The sequence below is a fragment of the Aythya marila genome (genome assembly GCF_965140915.1).
Source record: "Aythya marila genome assembly, chromosome: 2".
In the NCBI taxonomy this organism is placed as follows: Eukaryota; Metazoa; Chordata; class Aves; order Anseriformes; family Anatidae; genus Aythya; species Aythya marila.
This window is the reverse complement of record NC_139043.1, coordinates 133009321-133033226: the sequence shown is the minus strand read 5'-3', so window position 1 is coordinate 133033226 and position 23906 is coordinate 133009321. Positions and strand designations below refer to the sequence as shown.

At 46.0% G+C, this 23906-nt stretch overlaps 1 long non-coding RNA gene across 1 annotated transcript; it reads left to right on the top strand.

Annotated features, from left to right (window-relative positions):
- The first annotated feature begins 11983 nt into the window (after window positions 1–11983).
- Window positions 11984–21688, top strand: LOC309874827. Its single transcript, XR_014316922.1, has 3 exons — window positions 11984–12740; window positions 20218–20350; window positions 20456–21688. It is a non-coding gene; the product is annotated as an uncharacterized lncRNA (long non-coding RNA).
- The last annotated feature ends 2218 nt before the right edge of the window (window positions 21689–23906 follow it).

The following is a 23906-nucleotide window of genomic DNA, read 5'->3' as shown; positions in this document are numbered from 1 at the left end:
CACATACCAAGTGCTTGGTTTCTGGGGAAGGAAAAAGCAAATTTGGGTGCCTGCTACATGTGGCCTTCACGCTATGCTTAAATTATCCTCACTAGTAAGTGAAAACACAATTTGCTTCAGCTTTAAATGGGGAATACAATTCTGTTTTCATAATAGGCATGCAGCTAAGATTTATCACCACCCTTGTTTTTTCCATCTCGTGAGGAAAAAAAAAATGTTAAAACACAAGATTTTACAGCGGGTCACATAGGAGCTGAGGCTGAGAAATAACACCCTGAGATATTTGTAAGGAATGAAATGGCCATGCATTTGGGCAGATGTCTATCATACTGGGAGGGGAGGAGAGCTATAATTTTGGGGTAGACCTGGTTTTGAATATTTTCGTAAGCAAACGCACAAAAGACTGAACAATCTCATATTTCCGTGCGCCTCTCGGTGGTGTTAGGTTAGTACAGCACGAGGCTGCCGCAGCGTTTCCATCAGCTGTCTGCATCGTAGCCCCGTTCCTCTGGACTTCCCCCTGTATGGCTGAACAAGCATTTTCGTGAGCCCTTGCCCAAAACTCAGAGACTTGGAGACTCCTGGAAAAATCAGGCTGCTGTAGCACTTGGCATAATAAACATGGCAGGAGAGTGGATACTGTGCCCTACACCCTTAAAATCTGATTTTAAAGAAGATTTTAAAGAAGGTAGCATGTAGATCTCGCAGAAGGCATGAGGGATATGGATGTAGGCTGGCTCCCCGTGTCAGCATCCTCTCCCTGACCACCTAAAGAGCATCCCTCATCCCCACCTATTCCCTGGCCCCACGATTCTCCTCTCACCCAGGCCATCATTCTGTGGTTGTAATCTTTCACTTTTATTTTATTTTTTTTTTCCATGCCATTTTCCATGGCATTGCTTTCCCTAAATATTAAGTAGGGTTATTCTCCTCGGTTGCTTTTTTGGCACGTACTTTTCGACTGGCGTCTCCACTCGGCTTCAAATATTGCAGCTCAGTCACTTCGCGGTAGCCCAGATCTGTTTAATTTCTTAGAAACTTTGCGTTATGTTAGCTGGAGGGCAAGTTGCAAATATCTTTGGTGCTCGGTTTGTTGCAGGGCAGAAATGGGGGGTGAAATCCCAGCTGCGGTGAAATGAGCAGATAAAGATAACAGAAAAACTCCTGTCCACTTCTGTGGGAATGTGCTTTTTATGTATTTTATGTATTGAATGTATTTTATACAAGTAGCAGGAAAGCACCACTTACCCTGCTGATACCTACATCAATACCTTTGCAGCAATGCAAAAATGACATTGGCTATTTTATTTTTTTTTTTCCTGAGAAAATGCAGCTTGTTTGCCTTCTCTTGCCACCCTTCCAAAAATGATGCTTTAGCTGTGAGGCTGACTTCAAATTTGTCAGCCCTGTGGGGTTCTCACCCTGCAAGTCCTGTGGCAAGGGGCAGCCTGCTAGAAAAGCAGGAGTCGGTGCCCTTGGAGGGAGAGGAGCTGCACCAGCCACGTTAGCAGAGGATCCACAGCAGAGGCAGCTACAGGAAACCAGGCTTCATCAGTTCAGAGGCACCCAGAATCAGCTGTTCCTTCTGCATCATCCTGGATCCAAATTGTATTATTTTTGCCTCCCGTGATCTAATCTGGTGGTGTCTGGTGGAGTAATGCACTTAGCTAAGGGTGCCCTTCGCTGCTGTGGGCACAAGGACATCGGTGATCAAAAGAAACCACAAAAAAACTTGTCTCTTGGTACACCTGGCAGTCACTGACTTGGCAGGACTTTTGTGAAGAGGTGTTAAAGAAAGGCTGCAAGCTCCTGAGCTATGTGAAGAAGTTTAACAATACCTTCAATTCCAGCCCCAAGCTTTTATAGCAGCAAGAATTGGAAAGGAAAAACAAACAAACAATCAAAAAAACAGCAAAAACTGCTGGAGCTTTTACAGTTGGAAGCCAAGGGGTAAGTTAGAGAATAAAGAGATGTGCTTTTGGCTTTTGGAGGGGCATTGCATCTCCCCTGCGTGTGGCAGGGCTTGCTCCATCAGCCTCCACTCCAAAGAGGAGCCCTGGCTAATTTTGCAGTCTGGAGGGGTTTTAGTCGTACAGCTCGATGGCATCGTTTTCAGAAGCAGCACTGAGTTAAAGAAATACATTTTTCACCTGGTATTATGTGATGAAACAGCACCAGGATGAAAAAGTTTTAATTAGAGGAAATGGATGCTGGCTGGCTTAATGCTAAGTATTTGCTGCGCAAAGCATTTTGCCACAAGAGGTCGAGACTTACTCGGTCTGTATCACAACAATTGCCCTGGTTTAAAGGCTTAAACCTGCAGAAGCACGGGCTCTAAATTAAGGTGAAAAATTGGGTTATTAGTGCTCTTAAATCTCCATAGCAAAGCCTTGCCATTTTCACAAGACAAGCGGTTTTCTACGGGAAAACAAATAGTGCTGAAGCAGGTGACAGAGCATGTGTATGCACATCCCCAGGTTCTGCAGAAGGATGAAAACCAAGGGGGTGTTTAATCCTTTTCTGGTGTTAGATAGAAGGCAGCTTTAGCAGCTGGTATTCTGGCAGTGCCCTGCTATCAGTCTGTGTACAGGTACACCCTGCCAATGTGCTATGTCATCTGTACATCAGCTGGGAAGGTAAAAAATTATGAGGTTTCCATCTTGTTGCTGGAGCTCTTCTGCTCTCCTCCAACACAAACCTCCTCTGCCACTCAGCTCAGTCCTCAGGAAGGTCTAGGACCCTTCTGCTGAGTCACAAGACAGGGAAATCTTATTCCCACTGAAAAAAAAAAATAATAATAATAATTAAATAAGGAATATGTCAGCCTGAAGTGTGCCAGACCAGTAGCAGAATAGAAGTAACAGAAATTCCCACCTCTGCATTTGTGTAGATCTGCTTTTCCCCCTTCTTTTTCCCCTTTAATAGGGGCTACAGATGTTGAACTTGATGATCCATGTTTGGACGTGATAATCCAAGTTTCTTTTCCAACCTAAATAATTCTGTGACTCTTCATCAAGCGCTTCTGAATGTCAAATCACCTCCCTCAGCAGGGATGTGGAAGTGATCCAGAGTCCCGTTTTTTCATTTTTCCTGTTAATTTGCTGGAGACCCCTCCACAGCACATTTGTTTTGTGACACTCCTGTTCTTCAGCCTGTGCTAAGACAGAGCTGCTCGGGTCCTAGGGATAAGCACACACAAACATGGGTTCAGATGTGAGCCAGCGAAACTGTCCTTGCACTTGGCAGCTGTATTATTAACACTAAGAATGGCCCTAAACAAAAGGTGTTTGCTTTAAAATTAGACTTTTAGGAGAAAAAAAAATAGGATGCAGCAAAAATATAGAAGCCTACCATTATGTTTTCTGTCTCATTGTCTAAGTTAAAGGCAAAAGTTTTTTTAGTTTAATACCGCTTGTGTCTGGTGTGTGCACTGTCTTGATAGCTGCTCCTGGGCAGGCCTTATCTTAGTGAAAGCAGATCAGACCCCATCAGAATCTATTAAATTATTGCTAGAAATAGAATTTCAAATGGATTTTGTTTCATCTGCTCTTCCTAAACACAGCAAAAGTCCTCATTGTTAGTGAGATGTTAGCTAGCTCTGACACGATCACAATGTTTTTCATTGATCTACTGTTATAAGTCTCAGTTCTTTTGGCTCCAGTACCTTTAAACTTGGTTGAAAGGTTTTTTTCTCATTCACAAGAATGAAGATTTTTCTTGTATTTTCTAGAGTCAGAAAAATTTTCCTTTGGGTTGAGGACAAAAAGATAAGAAAATTTCAGCTCAAAATTGAATTGTGATAAACATTTTCTGTTTTTAGATTGTATCTGATTGGGAAGCTGATATTACACACTGATCTTCACCTATAAATACAACAGGCACAGGCACCTGGAACATGAAATTGCGTTATCCTGGAGGCACCACTTTTAAGTCCCTAAGTTTCAGAAAGTTTTTAGTCAGAGAAGGGAGGTTATCGTCAATGATAAAATTCAATAGAAAGAGCAAAGATCACTCACTGAAGAGTGGCTGATTTCAATGCCATGAGTAGCCCACTCCGATCTATTTGCACATCTGTGGCTCAGCAGAGGCGATCAATGGATTGACACCAGTGGTGATCTTTCAGAGGTGCCAGTTTCACATAATCAACTCTTGAAGGCTCCAGGAGCTGCCATGGTTTGAAGCAACACAAGGACGTGAAGGATTCTGGAGGGAAAAGAATGGCTTCAGGCACTCGAGGCCAACCTACCGACGCTGAGGGGTGCACAGGCCTCGCCCCCCTCACGAGGGTGATCACTAAAGCTTTGAGAGCAGATTATGGAGCCCCACTGCAAGAGGGAAGAGGCTATTAAAGGCCCATCTGGAGAGCTGTAGGCACAAACAGGCTTCCTGGTGAGGGAGAACAGTGGCGTGGCAGAGGGAACTCAGGCGGGCTCGCAGCAGCTTTCCCCGATGTGGTGCCAGAGTCCCAGCAGGTAGAGATCAACCCCAGGAGGTGCCCACCCAGCCCTTCCCTCTTTTCTGGTAAGTTCTTGGCTTCATCACCCACCTGGGTCACTCTGGGGTTTTCCCCTGTTGCTTTCACTGGTTGCCTCCAGGCCTGTGGGTCTGTGCTGGCAGAAGAGAAGTCCAAACAGCCTCTACTATTGTCTCGCTGCTCTCCTGGCTGCACATTCAGCAAGGATGACAAAGCTTTTGTCAGTACTGAAGACCTCGGTGCTCGTGCTGCCAGCAGGGGCTACCTCTGCAATTCCACACATGCCAAAGTCTCTGTCCGTGGGGGTGATCCAAGATCAGACTGGGTAAAGCCCTGAGCATCGGGATCTGCCCTCAGGGCTGTCCCTGCTCTGAGCAGGAGGATGGACTTGAGACCTCCTGAGATCCTTTCAGCCTGAATTATCCTGCAAAGCTGGCACATCCACTTACAGCAAAATATTCCTTTCTAATGCAGTGGGGGAAATTCACCCAGTGCTTCCTTAAATCCTTAAATCCTAGTAACAAGGAATCCAGGCTACGCGAGTGTAGCCTATATGCCCCTTAGCAAGCGCATCCTTTCAAGGCTTTTTCCTGCTGTGGCTTCACTCACTGCAGTTGATCTCGAGTCGCATCCTCACATACAGCCCTGTGGCTCACAGTGTCCTTGGTTTCCTCGAGATCTAGGTTCTGCCCTTCCCCACTGAAATCTGTGCACAGAAAAGGGCAGGCAGAAAGGACCAGGTGTCATTTTCATGATTCGGGTACTCAAACATTCCCCAGGGCTCACATCTGGATCGCTTTGGGACTTTAGAGGGAACAAACCGCTGCCAATTTGATGTGTGCCCAAGGGTAAGGGCTATTTTTAATCCCTAAAGGAACAAGAAGAAAGCCCTCCTCCAGACCTGAAGGATCCCATCCCTGGTGTTGTGAGGACTGTGCTCATAATGGCAGGTCTTGTCTCAGTAAATCTAGTGCCCTGGAACTCGAGGAGAGCTGACAACACCCTCTGTCTCAGGAAGCTGCTCGCTGTGAACCTGCGACTTACCAGAAAATGACCCAACCCAGTGCCCAGGTAGGGAGTTTTCAGATCGCTGTGCCCGGACAACAAAAACCTCCAATTTTTGTCTATTTTTCAGTTCAAACTGAGAACTGAATGTGAGGTCTGCTTGCTCCAGAATTAAAGCCACGTCCTTTGCTTCAGGCAAGCCACAGGCCAGAAGCCCCTCTCTCAGACGTGCTTATGCTCCCGGTGCCTCAGCCTGCAGAGCGTACCAGCCCGTCCTTCTTTTGGCAAGGGCATATTCAGGATATCCAGATGGGAGCCCACACGGCATGGGCTTAGCAGGGCAGGGCTGGCCCAGGCAATTCAGCTGCCCAGATCCCCCTGTTCAGTCTCCAACCACGTGGCCAAGTCGCTCAGGCAGTCTTTGTGAATGGGAGCAGCTCGTCGGGAATATCGGCTGGCTGGCTTCCACGGGGACAGCTTCTTCTGAGGAAAACAAAACTCCCCCCAAGCCCTAAATCTTACAAGCCCAGTTATATGAATAAATAAATAAGTAAGTTCCGCAGTGGTGGACCACTACGGTATTTCTTAGCTGAGACATTTGCGATAGGGGCACATACCTCAAGAGCAGAGCATATATGGCCAGCACATTTTTGGAGAGCCAACTCTAGCCGACCTTTCCTAATTAAATCTCAAAAATGGAAAATGATGGATGGTTTAATAAGGCCCCTTCACATCATTTGCTCTGGAATAGAAGATCATTCAAACCTTTTTTTTCTTTTCTTTTTTTTTTTTTGGTTTCTTTTTTTTTTTTTTTTCCAAACGTATCTAGCACAAGGGCTTTTCTAGATCCTTAATCCTTCTCTCTCTGATCTGAAATGCCATTATTATTATTTTTCCATCGCTCTTTGCACCTCACGCAGCAGTGCGGACGGGGCGTGCTGCTGGCTGCTATTAAACACTGCAGCACGCTCAGTTGTCTCCATCCCTGCCTCTGCGAAACTCACACAGCTCATTTGCTTCTGAGCAAAACTGCTGAACTGTCCCCTGCAATGCCCTATTATTCCTCTCCGCTGTAACACGCTGCTTTTGATTTTTGCTTGGCTGGTTCGCTAGCGAGCCCGGTTTGCACGTTACACGTACTGCAGCCGCATGCTGAGAGTCTAGCAGAGAGATGTCTCTGGCTACGTGCTTGGCAAAACCAGACCCATCCTTTTACTCCCGAATAAGGAACCATTACAGCCTGGCAGCGGTACAGGATGCCGATGCATCGCCTCGTGGGCTGCATCAGCACCTTGCCTGCTCCGCGTGCTCTCCCGGGGGTTCTCCTTGCACCTCCCTCGCGTGTGAAGGAGACGGGGATCGCCGACAAGCACAGAGATTCAGGATCTGTGCCAGCAGCCTGTGGCAGCTCTGAGCCTTCGTCTTCCCGTGCGGCGAGGCTGTGACAACACAGACAGGCACATCCCGTTAGATACTCCCAGACACCGAAAACAGACGCTCCATTCCTGCAGCACGTTAGCTGGCAGTAATGACAGGGGTCTGCTCACTCGTTCGGTTACACGCTGGCGGTCTGTCCACTCCTCCTGCTTTATCATCTACCAGGTATTAATTGCGACTTCCACTTGCCGCCAGCAGCCCGAATCGCTGCGTTGTCTGCCGCTGCGATCAGACATCTCCTTATTTCTGCTTTTGTTGTTTAAGCACCAGAAAACTCAATTACACGCGCGCCCGCATGCATACACAAACACACAGTAGTAGGTTTGTGCTGATGTTTTTCAAGATACACATCTGCTGATACTAAAAATAGGTCCTCGTCAGCAGCTTGGTAATTTTAGGCTCAATGAGAATTCATCCCCATGGTAACTGTACAGTTGTTGAATCATTTATTATTTGAGCTTTGAAATCACAACAGAGCTGACAGTCTTCGCCCTCGGAGCATTTTTCAGGACCTTTGGTGGAGCGTGGCAGTGCTCCCCGCTCCTCGCCACCAATATTTATCAAACAGCCCCCGAGCTGACTACCTGCTGCCCCTCGTCTGCAGCAGGACTGGGCTGCTCGATAGCAGGACGGCAGTTTAAGCAGGTTTCTCTTCTATGATAACAGCGGGGCTGCTGGCGGGGCTCTTTGGCTGAGGACAGCGCGCACCAGCCCCTGTGAACTCCCGATCAGCAAAACGACTTGAATGAAACCTGGAAGTGCAGCCCCGAGCCTTGGCCTTTGTCTCGATAGCCAGAAAGCCGGATAGCTCAGGTCTCCGTGTTGCAAGAGGTTGTGCAGATAAGGGGCCGGCGGTTTTTAACCGTGCAGATAGATGCGGTTGACTCCAAGCTGCTGGGGTACGCCGCCTGGTTTCTTCGAGATAAAAGCTGTTTGTACTTTCTCCCACTTAGAGATAATGCTCATTAGCCATCGGGAGCCAAAAAAAGGAAGCTGGCCTGCTCGGCTGACAAAGAGTAAGGTGACACGCAGATCCCCTGAGCCCAGGGCTTTCTCAGGCTCTGCTGCCACCGGGTTCCCTGCTCTGCAGAAGGTGGGGACAAGCTGTGCAGAAGAGGCAGCAGTGCCTGCCTTTGGTACTGAAACAGCCAGAATTCAGCAGCAGGAACTGTTCCACACCAACTGCCTCGAAATGGGGTGCCTGAGACCGCTTTCAGGACCTGTTAAATCACGGGCATCAACTCCCACACCAGCTGCCCACAAACTGGAAGTTTTTATTTTTGTTGCGCTATGGATGGCTGCAAGGTTTACCGGAGTGCATCACGCCGAGGGCCATCCCGTTTCAGGCGGAGGAGGCTCAGGGGAGTCCCTTTTAGCCTGACAAACTGGGATCTGCAAGGATGACCCAGAAACACGGACTCTGTTCCCAGGTGTAAGCAGTTGTAAAGCAATGCTCTTAACAGAGCAGCTTCCTCCTAGATTAAACACAATGGCTGTTATACACTGGCACGAGCAGCGCCGTATTTTTAATCCGAAGGCACTTTCATTGTCAGTGCTTTAAGAAGCTCTTGGCCAACCTAATCTGCAGGGTGCTTTTGAAACAGAGCTCGCGTGATTAGTTCACCATGTCAAACACAGCGAAACACGGATGTGCAAGCGCCTCGCACACCTTGCCTTCCACCTTCAGCAGCTTTCTGCAAAGCTGTCAGCACCCACCGCATGTTGTGGGATTTGTCAGGTGTGCCCAGCGTGTGCTGCGAGGAGAAGCACAATCAGGAGAGGGGCATTTCCCCCTTCCATGCATAGTCACCTCTGATGCTGGTCCCGCCTGCGTGCAGTGGTGCTGCTCCCTGGCCAAAGGGGAACCAAACAGAGCATCACAAGGCGATGCTGCCTCGAGGCGACGGCTGCTTCTCCACTCCAGAGATTGCCTTCAGAGCTGACCAGGACTGTGTCGTGTATTTCCATTAGAATTCCTATCAACGGCCCCAAAACATTTTTTATTTCTAAAAGATAAGACAAATTTAAAAATAAAAATAAAAATGAAAGAGCATCTGGTTGCTCAGTCTGTTCATTTAATTAAACCAGAATTTCCCTTCCCTCCAGTTGGTTCCACCACTATACATTTATTCCAATTTTTCACTGCATATATAGGCAGATTTGGGAGATGATGCCTTTTTTTTTTTTTCCAATTTCCACCCAAAGCCTTCCTCTTCCCCAGGCTGAGCAGTGCATGCTGCAGCCCGACACGATGCTGGCTATCGCTGCTACGTGCCGTGCCGCGGCCAGGATGCTCCAGCAGCAGAGCTGCCATTGTGTAGGATCCAGAAAGCCGGTCACAGCTCATGGGTTTTATAACGAGTTGGGAGGGGGAAAAAATCACCTGCACAATGGACCAGAAGCGGCATTAATTTCCAAACCTGCTGTGGCCAAGAGAGGGCTTCCACGGTGATTCTTTGCTTTGGGAGCAGCTCCGCTTTGTGCCCAGGCTGCTGCCCATCCCTGAATGTGCCCAGAAGATGGGGTGGTGGTGCCAAAGCCCCCTTCTCTTCCTAAAAGCTCTTCCCCTTGCCACGAGTGCCTGGAAAGGAGGACAAGCCTGCCTGAGACTTGGACACCAGGCACCAGGCCTTTTTATCTGAAGTCACAGAGCAATAATGGGCGTGCGAGTCCATTGTGCTGCTTTTGCAGTCGCTTTCTGAAAATGAATCAAGTGTTAAAACCTATCTATCAGCTCCCTGTTACTAGATTTTTCCATCTGTTTACGACTGCATTTTCCATCCGAGATTTTGGTTGGTAAAAATAGCTCATCTGTGATTTGTATTATAGTAGTGACAAGGGTCTTCTGACTGGGACTGGCTCTGGGGTGTCCTAGAAATGTCTCTTCGCAGCTTTGTGCTTATTTATGATTGTTTAGAAGAAGCATTTATTCCGTGCAGCATCCCTTCCCTCTTCCCCTTGCAAGCAGATTCACAGGGGCTGAAACTTTTTTAACAAATGGGCTGCTTTGTTCTCCATTCAGAGAGCATCTCACCCAGGGTCACCCCCAGCCTCCCGAGAGAAGCAGAAGTGATGCTGGGCTGCTCCAACAGCCTGACAGGGTGGGCAATGCCTCTGCCTGCCGAAAGCTGGCTCTGCTGGCTGCTGGGGCTCTCAGCAGAGATGACTTTCTCCATCCTTCACTCCAACTCTGTTACAGGGCCATCATTAATTGTGTCTGCACTCCTCTGAGTTCTTATTTTGGTCTGTCACTACGTGCCCCCGAGTGTAAGTGCAGCAGTGTAAGCGTGGACGTCCCCTCTCCCCATCAGGGCACTGGCTGTGCAGGGGGCAGGGCTGGCACAGCCTCAGCCTCTGCCCAAATTCCCCAGAGGTGCTCTGCATGGCATGGCATGGGTTGTTCCTGAGTGAATCCCACCTGGGCATCACTTGAAGGATGAGGGGTGGCAGCTGGGAGCATCTGTCCGAGAGTGGTCACCCTGAACCTGTAGGTGCCATGGAAGCAGCCGAATGACCACGTTTATGTGAAGTCCCTTGAGGGATACAGAGCTAGCACATGTTATAGGTTATATCTAGATCCAGGAACAGCTTTTTATTGCTATTCAGGCTCACAAATCAGTAAGAGATTACTACAGGGATTGATATCACATGGGAATGTATTACACTTCCACTTGCTCACCCATCACTGAAAGCACTGGTGGAATTAGCCTGTGGGGTGACTTGATGTCCTTGTGTTATCATCGGGGTGACAGCACAGCGCCCTGTCTCCAGCGGGCCTTCTTTCAATGTTATCCAGGTCTTTTCAGGCCATTTTAGCTGCCTGTGGTCCTCTGATGGCCTAGTAACAGCCCTGATGCCCAGCACACAGTGTTGATGGCAGTGCTGCTTACACACATCCCTGACTCTGTGCTGGGGCTCCCCTTGGCTGTGCAGCACTGCTGGTTATTCAGATCCAAGCTGGGGTCAGTACCACAGGATCCCAGAGATGCTGAGGCTGGCAGGGCCCTCTGGAGCCAGCCGGTGCCACCCGTGCCCAAGCAGGGACACCCAGAGCAGGGTGCCCAGCACCACGTCCAGGCGGCTGCTGAAGGGCTCCAAGGAGGAGACCCCACAGCCTCTGGGCAGCCTGTGCCAGGGCTCCGTCACCCACACAGCACAGAAGGGCTCCTGGTGCTCAGGGGGAGCCTCCTGGGGGCCAGGTTGTGCCCAGGGCCTCCTGTCCTGGCACTGGGCACCACTGCACACAGCCTGGCTCCGTCCTCCCTGCACCTTCCCCTCAGGGATGTACAGACAGTGATGAGATCCCCTGGGCCTCCTCTTCTCCAGGCTGAGCAGTCTCTCAACCTGCAGGCAATACATTACTTAACGCAGCCCAGGGTAACACCAGCCTTCTCAGCAGCCAGACCACATCACTGCCTTGTGTTCAACTTGGTGCCCACCGGGACCCCCAGCTCCTTTCTGCAGAGCTGCTTCCCAGCTGGGCAGCCCCCGCCATGTGCTGGTGCCTGGGGTTGTTCAGGCCCAGGTGCAGGACTCTGCCTGTCCCCTTGCTGAACTTCACGAGGTTTCCAGTAGCAACAAATATCTGTTGCTTCTCTATGCCCAAGGGTGCCTTTGGGCCTCCAGAGGCGTGCCCATGACCCAGGCAGCATGTGGTGGCAGGGGGCATGGCGGGGAGGAGGAAGAAGGGACCTTCTGCTCCCTCTCTGTGAAACCATGGCCCCAGGGGATGAATGGGGACACACCTTATAGGCAGAGGTGGTGACAGAGCCATAAATTCAAATAAAAACAAGGTTTGGTTTCCAGACCTTTTTTTGGGTTTAATATTTCAGTATTTCAGACATCTCGTAGGCAGCCACAGCCAGTCAGGGGCAGGCGTACTGGTGTTCACGTGGGGGCCGCTCAGCTGTGGCTGCTAAATCTTGTCCAGCCAGACTGACACTCGCAGCCCACCTCTCTCACAGAAATAAATGATATTTGTTGGATATTTAATTACTTTAATAATGCATTTGATCAATATTTAATCACTTTTCTCAGCGCAGCCCTGGTGCTTCTTGATAGCTGATTTCTGGCCCAGGTCCACAGCCTGTGCTTTGCAGTCGGGTCTTTTCAGTGGCTTTGCCACCCAGCTCCACACCATCGCCCATCAGCTTCTCAAACCAGAGGTGGTGAAGGTGCACTGAACGAAGCAGGCCCGTCTCACTCCAAATGTGCTTGCAGCTGAGACCTACGGGGCTTACAAGGAAGCTTCTGGCTCCATCAGTGGGTGAGGATGCAGGGAGCTGAGCCCACATGGGTGCAAGGATGTGGGAATCCCAGAACAGACAGTTTTCCTTAGCAAGTTACTAATTACGTGCTGAAAACACTTCGTGTTCGCAGACTCGGGGTACTCATTGGCAAGTTATTTTAATGGATGTGTATTTATTTTCAGCTTGCAGCGTTCAGGAAGAAAACAACCCAAAACCACAGACCACAACATAACTAAACACTTGAAGCATTCCATAATTTAAAAATGGTTTGGTTTTGGTGGCTCTGGCTGCATCATAGGAAACTTGGGATAAGAAACTTTACTCTTATCAGAACTGGCCAAATAGGCACTGATATCAACGCTTTTTCAGGTGGCTGCCAAGAAGTCTTCCCGTGATAAGGAGCCTCTCTCTACTTTTCAAAAAAACCCGAGAGTTTCACACAGGCGGCGCCAGATCTCATTAAAGCCAACGGGAAAGTTTCCCCAGGCCCTTGCTGCAGCACAGAGCATGCTGGCAGTGCCCAAGCAGCCTTTTCACAGTCCTACGAAAATCTTTTGCCAGAACAAGATGTTACGGTGAGATTATCCCTCTTTACATCACTTGTCTTGCAAAAGTGCCAGTAGAAGAAAAAAAAAATTAAAGTGGGAGTTTTAGGAACTTGTGTTGGCTTAAGCGTGGCATTATTTTTGGAGAAAACAAATTGTGATAGAAGTTTAAAATTGTGTTAAAACAAGATAAAGATTATAATGTTCCTAGTCAAGCAGTGCGGTATCTTGCTATATATACTGGCATACCAACTAAGGAAAGTATGTGTTAAATAAAAACTTATTAAAAAGAATCTAAACATTAAACTCTTATAAAAAGTAAAGGAAGTATATAAATATTCAGTTTTAGATTTTTAAGTTTGGAATTGTAAAATTCAAGACAGTGTGATTGCTGAGACTCAGATAAAAACAAAACAAGTGTCCTGGTTGTTGTCCACGACAACAAGCGAACAAAAAAAAAAAAAAACAAAAAAAGTTATGGTATACTCTTGTAGTTTAGATTTTTTTTTTTAAAAACAAATAAACCCACTAGATTTAAAAGGTTTTATTGACTGTAGTTCATAAACTGAATTTCCTGCATGCAATACAGCAATTTTAAATACAGTCTTTAAGAAAGCATAATATATATTTTCATAACCTTTTTTCCAGATTAATTCTAGTTATTAAATCTTTCATATGACATACTACCTACACATCTCAAAACATGAGTGACAGATTCATGTCTCAAGCTCAATTGATAGTCCTTACCCCATAGAAAGCTGGACCTGGACTTTCATCTTTCCTGATGGAGTCTCAGGCTTTCCTGCTTAAATAAATAAAATTGCCTCCAGCTGAGATCCTGTTCTTAACTGAGGTAACCAAGATATTCAACGATATCAAAGCAGTGAGATTTGCCAATTAGTCTTGCAAAAGAAAGCTGACTATACTTACATTTTTCCCTTTTGTAGGAATCACATCATTTCTAGGTTATTTGATTTCTAAAACATATAACCATTAAAATGGGGGCATGGTACAGTACTCAGCTTTAGGTTAAATAGAATTTAATGTTGTAGGCAATTAAAACAGACTGAGTTTTTGGGAAAAATAATATAAAAGATCCAGTTTTGAACTTAATAAAAAGAAATCAAATATGAAATATGAGCTTGTGAAGAATAACACAAAACACACCTCAGGTCAGGTACATTAAAATGTGCATCTGACTTTATAAAATCTGAGGTCAGGGCCCTAAGAAGACAAGGTAAGGACAGGGAGATCACTCAACAGCTATCATCACAGGGAAAACAGAGTAAGGAGATCAGTAAAATGTATTGCTTCCCTCCATCCACCCTCTTCCACCTCCTACATGCTAGTGGTGCAGGGGAACAGGAGAGTAGGGGTTGCAGCCAGTCTTCCTGAACCGAGCTGGTGTGGGCTGCCACAGGCAGCAGCTCTTCAAGAACTGCTCCCAGATGGGTCTACACCACGAGGTCCATCCCCCAGGAGCAAATTGCTCCAGCACGGGTCCCCCACAGGCAGCAGCTCCCCCCAGCCCCCCTGCTCCTGCGTGGGCTCCTCTCCACAGGCTGCAGCTCCAGCCCGGGGCCTGCTCCTGCGGGGGCTCTCCATGGGCCGCAGCCTCCTCCAGGCCACATCCACCTGCTCCACCAGGGGCTCCTCCATGGGCTGCAGCATGGAGATCTGCTCCATGTGGGACCCATGGGCTGCAGGGAGACAGCCTGCTCCACCAGGGGCCTCTCCACAGGCCGCAGGGGAACTGCTGCTGTGTGCCTGGAGCACCTCCTGCTCTCCTTCTGCACTGACCTGGGGGGCTGCAGGGCTGGGTCTCACTGCTCATTTTCCCAGCTGCAGTGTGCAGCAGGCTTTTTTTCCCTTTCTTAAACCAGATCTCACAGAGGCGTAAACTACATTGCTTACTGGCTCGGCTCTGACCAGCGGTGGGCCCTTTATCTAACATGGGACAGCTTCTGGATTCTTCTCACAGAAGCCACCCCTTCAGCGCCCCCCCCCCCCCCCCCCCAACTACCAAAACCTCGCAACGTAAACCCACTACAAAAACAAGACTGGAGGGGACGGGAAGAAGGCATCTTGTCCACATTCATGACTGAAAGCGGGATCAGCTGCACCAGCAGCATCTCTGATGGGTGCTCAGCCAACCAGTGCCAGGTGGTGGACACCAAGCAGCCTCCCCAGGCAGTCTATGTCCATACCTGACTACTGCCAGCATGGGAAGGTTTGTTCCATCTCCCTTAATGCCCTGCCTGTAATTCAATCCAGCTCCCCTGGTCCTATCCACAATGGGAAGAATTTATACCTTTTCTCTTCACTGTCATTTTTTTAATATGCTCTTACTATAGCTATCCTCAGTCTCCTTTTTGCCAACTTAAGCAACCCCAAGAGCTTCAACAAGCCCCTGGGAACTGTTTCCAGGTCCCTTCTGTTTGCTCGGCAGCTGGTCCACAGCTTTCTGCAATTTTGTACTACTTGTTAGATATAACTTTTTTCCTAAAGTTTTATCAGCACTCCATAGAAGACCAGAAAAAGTTCAATGGCATCCCAAGCAAACGTCCCATTTGTGCAACCCAGTGTGATGTTTACCTGGTTTTGTTTGTTTGTTTTGTTTTTAAGCATTTCATTGTTGCTACTTGAGATCACTTTGTGATGTATTCTTCCAAGCTTTTCTGACCTGCTGCTTCCCATCTAGTCGTTCACTGTCCGTGTTGGCATGCTTGGAGCACTCCTAGGCAGTCAATATGCAAACACTCCATTCTGCCATCTCGTGTGGGCTAATTTTCTCTCTGCGTGACTGCCAATTTATCATTGTGCTCCAAAATCATAGGCAGAGCCATTTTCCAAGAAAGGTAAATTAGAAATACCATTTTAAAATATTTTGCATCAATTAATCCTACTCAATATACTCACATTTACGGAACGGTGCTTTAAAATAATACCCAAACACATCAGACTCTAACATTGTGAAGGTTCCCAGAAGAATATTTAAATCTAGATTACTGGGAATGTAATGTGGTTTTGGGGGAGAGGGGAAGTGTGGAAGGGGACAGGTGGTACACAGGAAAGAGCAGAGTGAAGAAAACGAAGAGGGGAAAATGTCAGTTTTTAAATGAGATATAGTCTCATTTCCATTATCATTCATCTTTGCCAAAGCCGAAGTCTTCCAGCTCTTTCTCTTTTCTCTTGTACTTTCATAGATACCACGGTACTGTCGTGAATTTGGTCATCCAGTAAACATACACTGCCCAGAGCGTTGTGGTTTTGTGCCTTCTTAAATAGTGAGACAGATTGATTTGCCAAACACTTTATCGTGCTGGGCAATAACTTTTGCACTTGCAAGACATTCCTAAAATGCATTACTCACATCCTCCCCTTCCATTCTCCAATACCAGTAACAGTACAGTAGGTATGTAAAGATGCTGCTTTAGAGGAGAGTGGGTGCTGGGTCTCACAACAGAAAATATGAGATCACTATACACTGAGCAGGGTAGCAAAATCAGGAATACTACAGCATGAGAGAGGTTAACTGCTTGTCAGTTCCTGAATAAGCAGCGTGACTGAGGTTTGGAGATGTCTGCATCTGTAAGCTCTTTTAAATGTAAATACCCAAACAAATATAGAGCATATACAAGGTAAGAATCAGAGGCAAAGCATTTAACATCCCACATTTATGTGTGTGTATATATATATATATTTACAGTTACAGCATTTTTTCTTCAGATAATTTTACATTTCTGTGCTGTGTAAGGCACACTTAGTTCAACTGATACGGTGAAGTACACAGAGGCTTCTTTTGCACAGAACAATCAGACAAACACGTACAAGACATGAAAACAATGTTTGATAAAAATATCAAATACACAATTCGGTCTTAAAAAAACATTTTAAAAAAGTTTGAAGCGTGTGCAAAATTAGGCAAAGAAAGCTTTTTTTCATATTCCCAAGGGTATAGTATGAGAGGTTGTAGATGCTAGCTAAACTATTTCTATTTTAAGAGCAGCTTAATACTTAAAAAACAAACAACAAGAAACCCTCAAGGCATCGCATGATTTCAGTATCTGTGCTCTCAGTGAAGGGCTGAGTGGTCTGATGACTGTGTGTGTTCATTGTGCATTAACTTAAAAAGCGAGAGGTCCATAGTCCCAAAGCTCTGATGGTTTCTCTTTGAGCACAGTTGGTTTGAGAAGTGGTAAAACTGAGAATACGATCAAGATGTCCATCTAGGTTTGCTGCATTTGTTCAAAACACCAGAAAGCTTGGAGAAATCTGCATGAAAGGGTTGTGCATGTCACCAAACCCCACCATGAAAGCAAATCTTAATTTCTCCATTTCCAAACAACCAAATCTTCACTGAAATATCAAAAGCATTGCTTTTCACATTGCATACACAGGATTTCAATGACTTTCTGTTAGGGAAACATCGTTTTTCTTAGGAGCAAACCAGACTACGTTCACTGCTCCACAACCCTTTAGTTTCCAAGGGGAAGTTTTACCATCAGCTACAGGGCAGTAATACCATCCTCCTCCCTCCCACTCAGCAACCCAGAGTGGTTGAAAGCTGCCTGGAGGACGAACCCTTTCCTCCACGGGTGCAGCTTCCCTGATCCAGGTCACCGTGGTACAAATGCAGGTTGAGGAACAAGCAGCACGGTGTGGATGGGAAGCAGCGTCGCATAGTTCAATTCAGGATGCTACCAAGCATCTGACAACGGCCTCAGATTATCAGATGTATGGATGGGGGTTAAGCTTTTCAACCCAGCCAAAAAACAGCTTTTGACTGACTACATGAGATGCAGATGCACAGAGGATCAAGTAAACCAGGCTTGAAAGGCTGAAGTGGTCCAGTCAAGAAGATCACAAAGCAAGAAAGTAGCTGCCAGTTTTACAGACACTACCTACGTCATTACTGCAATTTTACCTCAACCCATGGTTTAGAAATTAGATTTTTGCAGTTACCTAAAAAAAAAAAAGTAACTTATTCTGCCTAATAAATGCTATACCCTGCTTCTAAAAGCCTCAGTGCATTGCTAGGAGAGTATCATCTCCACACCTGGCTCCTCAGAGCTGTCTCTGAATCTCTGGAGGCTCCCAGCCCCAGTTTGAAAGCATGAAGCCCTGGGAAGTACACAAAGCAGCAGCCCACAACAAGACTGGAGTAGCCAAAACCTGCTCAGTGGTGGCTTTAATAGCTGAGGTCTATACAAATCAGTATGACATTCTGGACATAGCAAGGAGTAGCAATGTTTCCTGGGCAGCAAATGAAAAGTGATGCTGAATGTGGTGTTTATCTGGCAGTGCTAGCAAGGCAGCGTTGTCTTTCATTTTCTTATATTTCATGGACTCTTTAGGCACATCATCTTTAGTGGCCCCCGGTAACTGCTGCAGGTTGAGGATTACAGAGGAAGATGCTTGTCTTGCTTTAAAGAAATGTAAATGCCAAGATATTCAATATAATTTATTCATGATTAATAAAAATACACTTCTCTAACATCCAAAACACAGTTTATAGAGAGGGGAAGCTTTGTTATTCTTTGTCAGGGCTTCCAGCTTTATTCAAATTCTCACAAGAGTGGAGCTAGGTAACAGACCCTTGGTTTATTTTTATTTGACAGTTCAATCAAATATTGGCTTTTTGCTAAAATTACAGGTAATCCATACACGTTTATAGTTCCTGCTAGACACATGTATGTATGACGCTTAAAATATACATTTTACTCTGATTCTTTGAACAAGGTGCTCCCCCCAGAGTACTTGCAATTGCATGGCTTTGTGAAAAACATCATTAACATTAATCCTCTGGTATGTCTTCGTACATACTCCTTCAGCTGTCAGGCCAAAAAAAAAAAAAAAAAAAAAAGGCTAAGTTGTGCATCCGATACAAAAGAACAGAACACCATAAGAGAAAAGTTTAGGTAGAATAGTTTAAATTCTTATAGGATCCTTACAAAACCAGCACTTGGACTTCTAAACTCATATGAAAAGCAATGAAAGAGACATTTCCCAGTTTTATTTGCAATAGAGTCAACTCGTGGTGAGGAAAAACAAGGAACCCAACAACAAAACCGAGCGTGATGCAGCTTTCTGCTGTCAACTACTTTAGAAGAGGCAATGCAGAGTACTTTTTTTCCCCATACAGTGAAACAAACTAAAAAGCAACAAAAATCAACATGAAACACCACCACAAATCAGACCTGCAATAAGACACCTTGGGCAATCTGACCTTCCTCCCCAAAGCAAAGCTACGACGCTTCCCTTAGGAAAGGATTGGTGCTGAACACAAGTTCCTTTGCCTTCCTTACTCTTACTGGGGGACCAAGCCACAAAAGCCTTCCCCTTTCCAACCCCTTTATTATTATTGTATGATTTTTTTCAGGGTCCTTATCTGTTTTAGCAGAAGTCAGACATCCTTGTAAAGCTCCAGCTACCCAGGCTAACCCTGCTGGCTTTGCACCAAGATGCTCTGAGCTAAGTTATAACACCAGCTTGGAGGTGAACAGCTTCTGCACCAGGTTAGGGGAAGGGCACTAATTCCTGATTCCAGCTCTAATTCCTGATACAAGACAACACACGGGCTGCCCCCAGCCATTTCAGTGTTCCCTCAAACTGAAGGGTGACATCCTCCGAGAGGAACAGCAGTGGAAGACCTAGAGCGGTCCTTCTTCAAGACGGAAAAGCAGCAGATGGGGACGCTTACTGAGAAGTGTCCAAGATAAACAGCTCTTCTAGCCTACGTTCTCGAGTTAAACAAACCAAGAACAAACACTGGCATGTTTTACATTGGGTCAGAGAGGATTTATACAGTCATTCTTAAAGCTGCACATCACTATATTGTGTTGCAGCACAACATCTCAGCTCTTTTCGTATCAATATAGTCCTTGAAATCAAATGTGATGAAGCATTTCCCAACGCAGCCTTTTTTTCCCTACGAGTTGATCCTTCTTGGGTCTAATCGACGGCCAGATTGGATTTTTTCCAAATCAGTATTTCTGAGATTGTGGTGCTCTCCAAAGACTCTCAAAATAAAACACAATTAAGCTTTAGAAATCAGTTTTGGATGCAAGAACAAGTCCTCACATGTTGATATTGGCATTCAGACAACACTTGTGTGCCTCAAGGGATTCCAAACATTCATCGCTGAAATCTGACGAAACATCGAGGATCGCTGTCTCTTGTTTGGTTTCCTAATAGCTCCGCACACACACACACACTACGCAGTTGTTTAATAAATACTAATATCCAGAGGTAAGCTGTGATTTGTATTACAAGTAGGCGAGAGGTGGGAGCAGTCAGCATACCTAACCAAGCAGCTTCTCAGGTCTCTGCCAAGCATTTGGCAGGTCAGTTGAGAGAGCCGCAGACATGCCCAGCACCATCTCACACCATCGACAGCTTTCAGCTCCCTCCTTGTACATCCTCTGTTTTTCCCTTAGCTTTGTTCTCCGTGTCCTGAAAAAGGTTTTGGTGTAAGCGTTAGCTATTTTCTGCTCTGTGCCAACAGATACCGAAGATATCCTTTCATCAGGCTGCTGACTGACAGCTCACATTAATTTACGTGCTGTAGGCCAGGGCCCGTATTGCAGGTTAGCCTTACTGCATGTCCCTCACCACACTACAGAGAGAAACACTGCAAGGTACAGCCCTGGGAAAAGACAAGAAAGGGAAGTGGGCAGTGAAAAACAACTTGGAGAACTCATCTGTTTGTTGTTTTTTTTTTTATACACTTTCTCCATCTTCAGTTGTAGCCGAAGTGTAAACTGCACATCAAGCAGCCGCCAGCAAACCTCAAGGAAATGTGATGGATCACCCCCGTGCCCTACAAACAGGAAATATTTTTCAGAGACCAGCAGGGATTTTCAGCTGCTCCTGGGGCTGGCACAGACCGTGGGTACAACGCGCACGTATACAGGGACTTGCGGCTTAATGCCCATAATGTTCATTACTGGAAAGCAGCCCAAACGCAGGAGGAAATGAAACTGCAGGATAAAGCCTTTTTAGAAGTGGTTCACACAAAGTTTGAGAGAGGCAGAACTAGCAAATTTTGCGGCGTAATTACCAGAGTTGAAAGTTTTAACCGGGTACTTTGTTCTCAAAACCTAACAAGGCATGCTATTAGCAGAAGTATTTACATAACCAGAATAATTCATTTTCTAGGACTGGAATGTTTATCCATATTTAAAGAAAGCCCATGTAGCTTGACAAATAGCAAAGGTAAGAGTACTAAATCATAAGGTCACCCGTTCATCAAATAGAAACATTGAGATCCCCATGACTGTCACTTAATCATGTACAAATATCACCCAGCTTAACGAGGCCTGCTGAGAACAAAGTTCTCAACTTTAAGGGGCCTTACTCCAAGACCAACCCACCTCAACCTCTGCAAACACCAAAAGCTCCTCGGGTACAGATGCCATCCCCACATTTAAGCAGCCAGCCTGCTGCCCACTCGATGCATCCCATCCGTACAAGGCAGCAGTAGCACGACAAGAGGAAGCAAAAGGAACACCAGAAGTGTTGGCTGCCACTGAAAAGTGCATTAGTTTGCCCTGAGCAGTGCTGGGACTTTACTCTGTGATATAAGGTGGCTGCTGCTGAATAAAGAGAAGCATCTAGTGACATGTCTTTGCACCCTGAATTGCCTGAGATCCCTTTGTCGTTGCAAGTGAAGTTTAGGATAACACGCCTCGAAGCACGACAGAAGGATGCTCTCCTACTGCTCAATGGTGCTGTAAATACACAAATTCAATAACAAGCCCCAAACTGATCTCTGCATCTAGCTTGCTAAACACTGTAATATCAACTAATTGCTCGTACTAATCCACGTGAGTTACTAGCTAGCAGAGGAAAAGTCAGCAGCTCTTAGCGTCACCTTCTGGCTGAACATCAGCTCAGTCACTACACCAAGTGAACGAAAGGAACTTGGATTTTTAAGACCCTCCGTTGACATCCATGGCGGTGGTTGGTTTGGTGGGATAAGCAGATCTTGGACGCTATCAGGTAGGCTTTTGTTTGTTTGTTTTTTAAGTTTGTTCTTAAAATAATGTTGCTACCTTGATCAACAGGTAACTTCATGTCAAGATATTACCATTCTGCTACTTTTCAGACATTAAGGCAGTTTGACTAATTAAAACCTGTAAGTGAAGGGATAATGACAACCTATGAAGGCGTGCAATGATTTATCTCCCCTGCTAAAGCACTCTCTCTCCAAAGGAGTTAAAGGCAGCCCTGCTGATCCAGTGCTTGATGAGCTACCTCTGCTTTCAGAAGTGAATCATCAAGGTGTCCCCAGAAACAATCATTCCAGCGCTAAGATTGTGCCACTAAGTGGAAAGCTCAGCTCCTGCAGGATTTTTTCACAAATCCATAGTGGAGACAGACTCGCCATGAGCAAGGATAGGTAAGGAAGAGTCTCAGATTCTGCCACACGATCCAAATTCTCTCCATTTGATCCAAAAATGCTCCATTTTGGCAACTGACCAGTAGGTTTTAACCTCAGTTAGCCCATTCCCTACAGCTGCAATCCAACCCGACGTATTTATTTAAAGTAAAAAAAGTAAAAGTACTGCAGTGTAAGAGCCATGGTCTGGAGTATTACTATCAGCACAATTAAGCCCATGTTTTGTTTCTGGCTACTGCTGCTCTCCATCTGTGACAGCTCTCCAAAGCCAAATATTCATACGGTTGTTATCTAACCTACTTCTGTCTAGTGATCCTGGTGAGCCAGAGAGAGATGCAAACAAGGCTACCGGCAGCAGCTCTCTGGTAGTGCTCCTGATCTGCCCCACTTGCTCCAGCTTCCTAGTTTTGCTGGTTTAAACTTGCTGGAAGTTGTGCCCTAACATGGGCCTAAGCAATGCCAACGTTACAAAAAAGCCTCACTTTTTCTCCGTGGTGGTTGTTATGGGGAAAAAGTGAGGATAAATGATGAATTATGAGTTCCCCCCGACCTTGGTCTTTAATATACACACATTTTTATGTATGCATGCATACATGTAATATTAATATTAATATGTATAATGCACACACACAATATGCATATAGAGAAATAATAAAACTGTCACAAGTTGATTAGTGCATAGATAAAAGTAATCCATAGCAGGAGGAGGTGGAAGCTTACAGGTGATGACACATTCCCCTGGATTTCCTCACGCAGGAAGTGCCAGAACCGTGTTTTTATCCACCACACAGAGAGACAAACTCAAATTACTGCAGCGAACAGAGCTGTATATAGATTGGTAACAGGGAAACAACTTCGTAACCCAAACTTAGCCACCGAACTTGGACTAGCAGAGGGGAATACAACCACACTGTGGAAGAGTTCACAAGCAGAACTAATCTCTCAAGACAAACAGTACTCTGAAGATGCTAACAAACACGTTTTCCTCCCCAACTTAGCTCAATAACACAATCGTTTACCGTAGGACACCAAGCATGAAAACACACTCCCAGTTATTTTGGGTTCAAGGACTTCCTGAGCCAGATGTGGTTTCTGTGTATTCACTAGCGGACAATGAATTTCCTGCTCTTGAGTTTGTTCAGTCTGTTTGAACCCACATCAGTTTTCAGCTTCCATGTCATTTTTTGGCAACAAGTCCCACCAGCACACTACTCACTGAACACAAGCCTCCTCCATCCATTTCACTCTTCAAAAATATTGATTAAAAATGTTTAAACGTGTTCCCACAATTTAGCATTTTGTCAGAAACTTGAGGTTTTAAAGGCATTGCTTAGAACTGATCAAAATGGTATTAGAACTGAGTAAATACACTGAATTAAGTTTATTTTAAAGCTATAAACCCCATAGCAGTAACTCTCAAGTTTGTGTATGCTGAAGTTTCCATAGGACCTGCCAGCAGCTGCCAAGTAATGCGGCTATCCACTACTTTCAACATACACGCACATGACAGCTAGTGCACCTACTTATCCAGGATTAGGTAAGGAAAGAAACCCATCCCTCCCCTCAATCCTATTGTTCTTTTTCTCAAAAGCCTGGGACTAGGCGGAGATAGAGACCACTGGTTTGCTGTCAGAACACGTTGCCAGATGATAATTACACGCTGAACAGAGATATCAAAGGCTGACAGATCTTGAATAACTCGCTCTCCCTCCTTCTCATTGGTAGGTCACCAAAGCTATCTTAAAGAAATGGATGCCTTCAATGCTATTATGTCCTCGTGTTTCATCACCAAA